Below are 11,680 nucleotides of genomic sequence, written 5' to 3'. Positions count from 1 at the left end.
TACTTCCAGTGTTTTTTTTTTTTACTTTTTCCCCTCTTCTTCTATTTCTTAACAAACTCTTCTACGCGTTTTAATTAAAAAAATGAATAAAAATAAAAAAAAATCTATCTGTCATTAACCCATCAATCAAGAGAAAAGATGATTGGGTCCAAATTATAGGACCTGGACCTGGTTCACTGTCAAGAGGTGGCACCATCTTTTCATTCCGGCACGTACGTCTTAATCCGGCTGATAAAAACACCACCGTCCAGCATTAATTAACGTGCACCCACATCGACAGCCCCGTGTCTGGCTCCATGGGGGGGCAAGGCGTGTATTACTTTGGGGCCAGTTAAGTTACACCAGCGGAGCAGCAGCTTCGCCTCCGCGCTTGATCCCCATGTGAACGTCCATTTCGGAAGGGGCTGGTCCCAACCCATCGTCTATCTCATCCCTCTGATCATCTAGAGATGTCTGAGCAGGGAATCACTGATGATTGGTTGGATGTCCCAAAGGAAGCCACTAGTATAAATTGACTACATATCTTTTGTGTATGCGTCTACCTTAGGGTTCTATTCTATATGCACCGAAGAATAAGACTCATTTCTTTCAGAAGAAATGACCGGTTGTGGCTCCAGATGTACAATGCTCGGCTATGTTTTAGTTTGGGTTCCATTGATGGGTCACCTTTTAGTCTTGATAGAGATTCTGTTATAATTTTGGCTTCGTCTTAGCCGCCTTGGTCTAATATGAGACAAAAGGGTGGAGTATGATTATGATAAAAAAGTGGCTTATTCTTCGTAGATAAACTAATTAATACTGTTATTGCTCGTATAGGTGAAATAATCAGGAATTCATGTATATCATGTTGGTGTCCAAATAAAACATTATTTATTTGAATTTTATATTCTATCCCCTACTCAAAAGTGAGGGTTCAAATCCTACTCCTTGTCCATAATTATTAAAATAAAAAATGATCTTTTTTTGAAAAAGGAAAAAAATCAATCAATCAAAAATACTAATGAAATGAAATAAGTGATATGATATTTCCCTAAAAATTATAATTTTCAACTATAGAAGAAAACTATAACCAATTTGACTCTAGTTTTGAAAAAAAACTACCGTTAGTTAATATTTATAACAAATACAAAGACAGTGACAGCAAGGAAAAAAAATCCATGTGAACATTGAGCAAAAAAGAAATAATATGATTATGATATAGCTCCTATGAAATTTAGACAGGATATTACCAACAGCCATCAAAATCAAAGGGACAATGAATCCCATTAATTATTTAAGAAGAGGACCTCACAATCAAATTAATGAGGTAAAATGCTTGTGAGAGAACCCAAAGCAATGGACGGCCCTTTATGGAGGCGAGTGATAATAGAAGAACAAAGAACATAGTGCCACGTAATGAATAAGACAACTCAACGAACTCAGACAAAGCTATGTTATTGGGCATGGCCAAAGTCGTTAACAAGGAAAACAAAACATGTAGATAACCGCCAAGACATGCTAATCTAAGCTTGATAATGCATGAATAAGAACTTTGGTGACAATACTTGTCCGTTTGATGGAACGCAACACGTGTGCATAGCGCTATTGAATTCTAGTTGGAGGGGACTATATCTGGGAAATTTCGTTTAGGTAAAGGCTCAATCAACTCTTCTATGTATGGATGACATATGTACAAAACGACAAAAATAATTTGAGATTGTAGCACAATTGAGTTTAGCAACCTTTTTTTGAAAAAAAGAAAAAAAAAACTCAAAAAAGAATGAAATCTCAAAACAATACTTATGATAAACACCTACTTGCAGAAAGTTCAGAGTTTTCAAGCTTAGTCAATTCGGTGTCTGGTCTTAAGTTGACAAAAATCACCACCAAACCAAGTCATTTATTTATCATCGTTTTATACAATGAACCATCAACAGGGTGAGACAGAATTTCAATGTTTTTTTTTTAATTCACAAAAAATATTTGGCAATCATAATAAAAATAAATACGGTGATTATCACAAAGAATCCAAGGCAGAATACAAGAGGAAACACTAAAACAGTGACCAAAGAAAAAATACCGTCAAACCACCACACATAAAAATATTTAGTAACCTCAAAATAAATAAATAAATAATAATAATAATAATAATAATTAAGAACACAGAATCATACATGCAAGAAGAACAGAAAGGACCACATGGTTTATATTTTAAATTAACTACACTAGGGATGAGTTTGATTCAATAAATTGTATCAAACACTTAAATTAGTAGAATTAAGTTAAAAGGCACATGACTGTGAAAATTAAATTTTCATTTATCTAATCCCACTTCAAATAGTCTTCATATTATAATGATCATTAAATAAATTGTGTAGGTTTCAGGTGTTGAATCAAAGCACGAGTTAAGAAATCCACATTTTCCATAAGATCATAAACAAAAAGGATGAAAAAAAAAAAAAGGAGTTAGAACCATACAACATACAACACCCATAAGCTGCATAGTATGAAAAATGACATAAATCATTAGAGAGAGAGAAACCGACAAGCAATAAACCCAAGGCTTGCCAACGTCCACGGCTGATTAGCATGCAGCATAATCTAAATCAATTTGTATGGTTACTTACTGAGAACGCACATGTGGTTATAGCCCTTGTTTGAAACCAATAAAGTAACAGGAGGCTAGGACTACCTATAAACAATATGAAATGAATTCCGAAAACCACAACCACATATCATGTTACGACCTTGCAAGCTAAGATGCATAGCTGAAGACATTTGAGGACTGATATTCATTAGATCACATCTTATCATAAAACACATGCTATAATTAAAAAAAAAAAACAAAAAGAACCACAAAAAAGTTTCTAGATATTATATCAAAACTATTCAACTATCCAAGCAAGAACAGAGACAACCACATGGTAGCAGTCAGTCAGTCGTGTTCAGATTAAATGCTCGCAGACCACGAAATTATATAGACAGACACTACCATTTTAATTCAAGTTTACTCAAAATAATATATAATATATAGTCATCAATAATCACACACAAAATTTATATATATATATATGGATAAACTATTTTTTATTAAAAAAACACAGATTTCAACACTGAATAAAAGATGTCAAGTTTTTTTAAAAAAAAATAGATAAATCACTACTTTATTGAAAAGAGAATAGGAGCACACCAGAAGAAAAAAAGGGTCAAGTATTAATAAATTTTAAAAAAATAAAAAATAAAGTAATTTTTGATGAGCAATTTGAAGAAGGCTACCGCGCAGCCTTCAAAGTGAAAGTCTGAAGGTTGACGTCATACAAATCCCTTACATCACGTGTAACCCACGTGAAACAATATGGGCGAAAGAGAGAGAGAGAGAGAGTTGTGCGTGAGGTCAATGATGTCAATCTAGATTAAGCTGATTAATATGATTAAACAACATAGAAAACAATAATGCCAGTGTTCATATGCCAAGACATTCACCCATGGTCTACTGCTTTATGTGGTGTTACCTACTGAACCCTTTAGCCAGCTCCTAACTTATCAAAAAAGAAAGCTCAAGCCTAGTAGGAAGGAGAGAGAGAGAAAGACGGAGGGAAAGCAATTGAAAATGAAAGAGAATGGGTTATAATATTGACCCTTTTTGCCCCCCATGAAAGCCATGGGAATGTAATGACGCATGAGATGATGCTTTTGACATATAATAAATAGCATATAAAACCACAGCAGCAGAGAAAGACAACAGCCAATCACTTGAGCAAAAAGCAAGCAAAATATAATTCTAAAAGTAAGATGACTAGTTTTATAAGATAAAATTTAACTAAACTCCTCATCCAAGTCGTTATCAGTCCCATTCCTCCATAACTAGGACTTGTTTTCAAGTTCCCAGACCTTAAATGGACACATAAATTACTTGTTACTAGCTTTCCCAACTAATGGATAGGAGTAATCTAATAGGAGAGAAGGATAATGAGTGGCCACTCCCACTCTTCCCACTTGTCCCAATTGCATAATGCATAGGTAAAGCTGCTTTCTTCCTCCATATCGCAACCAAATGGAAGATAATGTCTAATTAATGTACAGAGTGGATAAGCAAAATTAGCCTAAAAAACTACAATAATCCGAACCGCCCTTAAATTTGTGGCGTTGACGACACACCAACTTATTATAATAAGCCATAAGAAATGAAAAAAGAAAGGTGAAGAAGAAAACAAAGGCTACTTTCGCCCACCTCGTATGTACTAGTCAAATGCTAAGTTATTTTCAGAGCCCTTTTAATGACATATTTCAGTGTAATTCTAATCAGCATTGCCAAAGCAAGTTGAGATTTGTGAGCACTAAAGCAGCTATCCATCTTTTTCAGTATTACTATTATTCTCTAACCATGTGTGGAATGTGATGTATAAAACCTAGGTTATCACGATTCACAAGGGAAAATTTTGCTAAAAGTTCAGGGCTTCCAACAAGCGTCTAGAACTCAGACAATTGCTATCAAGAATTTGACGGCCAGGAAAACACGACAAAGGTTAGACAACAAGTTGGGAGGGAATGCTGATCAAGTGGCTCAGTGCTTGTCTTCTGCTTGATTGGGAAACTAGAGAAGATAAACAAACAATAATCATAACCTATCACATCCATGCTGTTCAAAACACATCATTTTCTCCGTTAACAAGTGTGCGTGTGATTTAATTAGAGCTCTGAGACAGTAACAGTGACAAAAAAAAAGTGGGGCTAATCGAAAGAATGGGCCAATGACACAGCTTTCAGAACATTTGGCCACCATGGATGATGCACTATGTTTTACACTAAACTAGTGGTGCAATTGACTTAACCAATCACCATTCATTGGTTCTAAGTAGGTAAATATGCACGCCCATTTAAATGCCAAAGTCCAAGTCTTGCTTTGAAATTCAAACACAAAAATTTCAAGCGCAAGTTGCACCCACATTTGGACAAGGCACATTCCTTCTAAAAGGAATATTGTTGCATAATATTCTTAAAGAAAAGAATAATAGAGAAGGGCATGCGTATGCCATGATGCCATAGCCCAGACACACCCACCTACTTGATAGTGGAACCATGGAAGAAAGGAGAGAAGAGCTGTCAGCTCAAACTCCCAGCAGTATTAGCCACACAAACCAACCCCTTAAAATACTATATTATTATCTCCAGTGGAGAAGTGAGAAAAGTGGAAAAGCTACCATGCATTGAAGTTTGTGTGGAGAAATTCAAAGCCAAAGCTGGACATGAAAAACACGCCAGTTCTACTATTGAAGTCAACGTCGCTGCACTGCAGGATGTGATTTTGGGGCATTTCCCAACAGAATCTACTAACTAGTACATTTCAATTGTCGCCATTCCCAGGCTCCCTCCTAATAAACAAAGTTTTCCACCTTCCAAATTGAGCATCCATGGCTAATTGTCCGATAAACAGGTGTCCCTAGCTTTTCAGCTTTTTATAGGCCTAGTTGTCTCAAAGCATCATCACTGGGTATCCTAAAATTCAGCATTCCTGAAACGTGAGTATTCAAATAGATAGACCACCAGACAAGACCCTCCCTATGAACTTAAATTTTTTATGTCTATCCCCAGCCTCTCAACAGAATCCATCTGTCTAATAATAAATTAAGTCACCCTTTTCTGTGATCAGACAGTCAATAGAACCATATTTAAAGTTCTGCATTCCCACCATCTATTAAAAACCAATTTCACACGTTCGTGGCTTGGGAGGAAACAAATAAAGAAAGCTAAAAGGCTAGTGCTGGACGTAGCGACCCTCCAATCCCACATTAAAAAAAAGAAAACAGGCACTGCACTTTACGGCCCAGACCTCCGGGCTCTGCTATTCAGCCGGGATCTCCGGCCCACCCCACGCATGCACAAAGCCCAGCATAACTGACACTAGTCCCGCCACGCGTCGCAGGGCTCACATGCTTAACGGGTACAGATGGCTTGACGGCACCGGACGGGCGGTGCTCAGTAAATTTTAAATATATTTTAAGGTAAACTTAGATGACAAAAATGAAACATGGCACCCAGCTTTGCATGCCACGTCCCTGACCCCTTCAATAAAATGCATGCATGAAACAAGAGATGACATAAATATAAGATTCCAACGTTCCTGATGAATGGTCTAGCTCGCATTCCCATATGTCTTATATCAGAACATGGAAACAATCCATAGGATAACATTGGGATGCCCAGTAGCACAGGGAGAGCTGTCTGGTATTTACTCAACGGTGAACTTTTGCAAATGCATACCAGCAAGTGGCTTTTGAGAAGTTGGCTGGCAAAACCGTGCATGCTAGAGATGAATCAATGGGAAACAGTGGAGAATTCAAAGCAAATACTGACTATTTGATCAACTTTTCTTTTAGCTATGGAAATCTGAAGCATTATTTCAACAAGGTTTGGAAGAGGATGAATGACAGAGCATGGTGTAGCTTTCATGGAGAACAGACGAAAGGGACTTTGCATGCCAGCACAAAGCCCACATGTCTTTTTGACGGAGGACAAAAACAATAGCACACGGGCATTGTGATCTTCATCAGTGCTGCTCATGTTCAGTGTAAGGGGGAATGCATGTCTGCTAATCTTGGCTAGAGCTATCGATTGGTATCACATGCACACCATGCTCAGCTGCCACTAGCCAAATTGCATGGGCATTGCATGTTGAAGAGCTATCATTCATTCACCTTAGGAAACACAAGGGACCCAAAGCACAGGAGTATAGACAAGATGGCAGAGATCCGGAGATCCATAAATATCATCAATGACAAAATTTAATTATTAGATCCTCAAACACTTAAAGGAAGTCAACGAAATGAAGTCCTGGACCAGAGTTAGAATAAACACGTGATAAGATATGGATGCCAGTGCCACTATTGATATACAGTGTTGTTTTGGGCCTACTGAAGGATTGACAAAACGTAAACTATATTTGATCTAGCCCTCTTGGCCCGTATTAAGAGTACAAATATTATGTGAAAAGAATAGCAAATATGATCTTCCATGTAGACATATGACAAAACCAAGAAACAAAACAAATATTATGTGAGAAGAATAGCGAATATGATCTTCTATGTAGAAATATGACAAAACCAAGAAAGAAAAAAAATCCACCCACTTGTGAATGAAATTAGAAAAGGAAGATAAAACACTCATAGAAGATCCTAGAGGTAGGAAAAACATGGTAGCGATGGTGATGATTCAGGTCCCACGGCAAACAACAGACCTAACATCCCACCTATACAAGTAAATCTCACTCATTGAGCTTCACAAGCTAAGACGATCAAAGCAAGACAGAGTACCAACAAAGATGTCCACTACCATTTAAGAAAATAAAAAATCCCAGAAGACACGAGAATTCAAGTATCACATAATCCACCGCAATAAGGTCTAACCCATTAACTTAAAGGTAGCCCAAACGACTTCTAACATGCCCCTTCCTTGGCTGACTAGGAACGAAGCGCAAGAGAATGAAGGAATGAAAAAAAATCGACCATGAGATCAAATATCAATCAACTTTTCTGGACTGCAGGTGAGGGGAAGAAATGCACATGGACTATGATTTGAAGTTGCATCCGATTTGCCTATACCAATACTGCCAATATTATTGGACCTCACTTGCATAACTTGACATAAACAAACACACAATGGACAATGAAACCTAGCCCGGTTCGACTGCATGTGTCAACTAAAATGCTTGTCTGCTGGCTCTTACTATTGCCAGTAATTAACAACCAGGCAGATACCGCATGCACCATGCTTCATGTCCATGAAAAGTAAGAGCATAGGTGCGTCAGTACCATCCAACTTCTGTACAAAATGCAAGCTAATCTCAAAGAACAAGCACACAAGGAACTTCCCATCATGAGCACCAAAAAAGCTGAGCAACAAAATCACAGCTATTGTCTGCTTTGTGGGCCTATTACTCCCATTTAACATGAAATTTGACACACTTGCAATAACCTGACACCTTTGATAAAAATCGCAAGTTTCATAACCTCATACAGACAAACCATTAGCAAAATTTGATAAAATGAAATCATATATTGTAATTAGGTGATGGAACAGTACACTATTAAATAAAACAAGATGCAACAAAACTTAACTACAGAAAGTTCGTTCTTGGTTTAAGAAAATCTTAGGATAAATGAGAAAGGCAAATAAAAGAAGATATTGCATAAGATTGTAATTTAATAACAAAATAGCTTTAAAATTGATTAATAATTTGCCCAACATTAATTCTGATGGAATGAAACAAGAATTTTAAAATGAATATGTGGCAAAATCAAAAGAAAAAAATACAACAAGGGAGATTTGTGAAATATCATGAATAGGACTCAATAAATAGAAAACAATGGACAAAGTATTCCAAATAATCTAATGATTCTAACCTATACCGTATAAAAGAGGCTTTGTTTGTTAGTGTCAACAAACTTGAGAAAAACTGCAGTACTTTCTGATTGCCAAATTAGACAGCCTGGCATACCAACTAAATGTTATCTCAATGGTTGAACAAGCCCATAAGCATAAAAGGCCTTCAATCAAGAGGAACCATATATAATCAGAGACTCAGAAATGAATCATGTGGATTGTCATAAAAGCCCAAGCCCAGCCAACAACCCCTGCAACAACACCTCTAAACACCAAGTCTTAATTTAAACATTTCCATATGTGTTTTTCTTTAAATTCTCTCAGTCATGCACGTGTCTCCACTACATGATAAAGCTGAAGTCCGTGAAATTAATGCATTTAATTATCAAAAACTTTAAACCTTAGTTTAAGAACCAGTGTATATTGCCGCAATTTTATATGGATTGGAAAAATAACAGTGATAATCCAATTCTAGATATTAAGGAGTGCACTTTCGTCAAATTGTGGTTATCACCATTATCACACACACACACACACACACACACAAAAAAACAGTTTTCTAGCCAAAGTAAGGTAAATGGTTACAGCAAATAATCCTTCCTACTGAATGAGCAACTTTTTGTTAAAACAGCACCCATCTAAAAGATTGGATGAAGGACCAAATAGAGATGCCAGCAGTAGGGTAAGAGCCAATTTTATTTATAACACGTAAAGCAAAAGATTATGGACTCGCAAAACAAAATTTTTTTAGTTGGTTCAACTATTCTCTCTAATTTTGCAGGTGAGAAATCCTCCAAACTCTCCAAAACTAAACAAATCCAATATCATCCTTTGTCTGCAATGTAAAACTCAAAATCTTTGTAGAAAAATATGCTATGAGGATAGAAGGCAAAACGGCATGTCACCATGTTGCAAGAAATGGTAAATTATATGAAGATTATATTTATTAGTTGCAAAGTAATAAGAGTGCGATTGAGGCCACGATTGAAATTCACAATATGTTCAATAACCAAATTTAATGATCCTTCCGTTAAAAACCATTTTTATCATAACTTCCATCACCATTGTGTTCCCACCCAGCACAACTACGGAATGCTGCATTTGAGACAAATTTGGTTCTAATTGAATAAAATCCATCTCAATTTGATCAAAATTTGTGCAATTGGCGTGGAAATCAGCTCAATAAAATCAAATTTAACCACTATGCCCTGTTTAGGCCACAGACAGTCTTTTACCAACTTAATGTAGATTGGACCTTAAAAGTCAGATGGAATTGACAGCAAATAAATGGTCTTAACCAAAATGTTTGGATCTGAAACAAATTCCAATATTATTATTTTGCACAAAAATTTTATTCCACAGGCTTTCTTGAGAGAATAAATAGAAAGTTGAAAACTAAGAGAAAAGTGCCTAAGCAAGATGTTAAATAGTTAGAAAACCCTGCTCTTCACATTTGAGCAGTGATGTGTGTGTGCGTGCACGCGCCTAGAATATACTGTTAAAATCAAGACAGGACAATGAATTCCAAATCATTATAGAACAGTTCCAAGGTTATTTCTAGAGTTATTTATTTTTCCATTCTACATTGAGACATTGACCATAACAAACTACGTTTGCTCATTAACATGATTTGCCAATTTAAGTTTGTGTTGCAATTCTCTTTTACAACACAAATTCCACAAGATGCAATAGTCCAGATGCCTTTTCTAAGTCTTTTGAATGAACCAATTTACATGATATTGCCTAAAACAAACTCAAATGGAGCATCTTATCTATGCAATGAAGAAAAAATCAAACAGAAAGATGAATCAACTACACCAGTGTTCAACAGCTAGATAAGAAATAAGGGGACATTTTAAATCAATGTTAAATCACCAAAAGCTTACTTTATTTAAACCACAAGAATTTTAGGGACCATTTCTTTTTCTCCATATTTCTACACCACAAACTAAAAGTTTCTCAGCACAAGACAAGATTCAAGCTAGTCATGAAATCCAATTATCCACAGAATTTTTTTGATAAAGCAAAACCTAGAATTGCAAAATAGTTATCTAAAAGGGATCAAAAATCACATCTCAGAGAACCATCCTCAATAGATCATTCACCAAACAAACCCCACAAGTTTCACAACAATATGAAGCCCATTCAACGAATTAAAACAAATCAACAACGCAACAATCACATCGAAAATAAAAAATACCAGAACAAGAGATCAAGCTAAACAAGTAATCAATCGAAACAGCAAAGAAAATCAATATCAAGAAAACACAATAATAAGATCGAATAAACAAACCCTAACCTCCACCGACGCCGATCAGCACATCGAAATCGCACCAATCCTTGCATCTAGGGCTGCGAACAAGATCAAAAAAGAAAGATTAGGAAAGCAAAACAAGAAGGAATTCGGGAAATGGATTGATTACCTCGATCACCTTCGCGATCTCCACGACGATGGAGAAGGGCATGATGCCCTTTGGCTTCGCTGAAGAGGCGGGAAACAGGAGAGGAAATGGCGGTAAAATGAAAATTAAAATAAATAAATAAGATAAAATAAATAAACAGCCTGCTTTTTATCCCTGAACTTTTATTTTAAAAAACAAAAGGATAAAAATATATTTTATTTTAGCATATAATAAATTCGAAATTTTTTTATTATATATAATTTGTAAACAAAAAATCATATTTACTTTATATCCTTTGTAAAATTTTATTTTATATATTTTAATAATTAAAACCAAATTAAAATATTTTTTTCCAAAATTGATACAATGAAGATAGTGAACTGTATTTTTTTACATATATAATAGGGATATAAACAAATTTCATATTGTCTTTTGGATTGAAATGAAAAAAGCTAATAAAAAATATCAGTACTTTTTCAAATTTAGGGGACTAAAATGTCTATTCCTCAAATCTCAGGAACTGCTAGGTATTATACTTTTATTAAAAAAATAAAAATAAAAAAAAAGGTTAAAAGAAACGTTGCACTTAAAAAAAAAAGGTTATAAATTCGATATAAAACACTACTTAAATCTAAAAAAATTAATAAAACAAAAAACATCATCTATATCATTATTTGTCCTAATTGAAACAATAATCCAAATTATAGAACTCAAAAGGTCATCCACACTCTAGGAAAAACACAACTTTCATTTTTTTTTTTAATTTAATCTCCCTATTCCTTTCTAAATTATACATTATTTGTCATAATTAAAACAACAATCCAAATTAGGCAAGAATTCAAGTAAGTCCACAAAAAAGTCCTATATATATATATATATATATTCCTACCAACCTTACCATCTTCCCATATCTATCACCT

At 35.2% G+C, this 11,680-nt stretch overlaps 1 long non-coding RNA gene across 1 annotated transcript; it reads right to left on the bottom strand.

Annotated features, from left to right (window-relative positions):
* Positions 1 to 10,433: 10,433 nt before the first annotated feature.
* Positions 10,434 to 10,874, bottom strand: LOC120267796. The gene is made up of 2 exons (XR_005538573.1): positions 10,782 to 10,874; positions 10,434 to 10,710 (listed from the first exon to the last, which is right to left on the bottom strand). It is a non-coding gene; the product is annotated as an uncharacterized LOC120267796 (long non-coding RNA).
* Positions 10,875 to 11,680: the final 806 nt, after the last annotated feature.

Source organism: Dioscorea cayenensis, chromosome 8 (genome assembly GCF_009730915.1).
Source record: "Dioscorea cayenensis subsp. rotundata cultivar TDr96_F1 chromosome 8, TDr96_F1_v2_PseudoChromosome.rev07_lg8_w22 25.fasta, whole genome shotgun sequence".
In the NCBI taxonomy this organism is placed as follows: Eukaryota; Viridiplantae; Streptophyta; class Magnoliopsida; order Dioscoreales; family Dioscoreaceae; genus Dioscorea; species Dioscorea cayenensis.
Note: the sequence above shows the minus strand (reverse complement) of the source record. Positions and strands in the feature narration are given on the sequence as shown.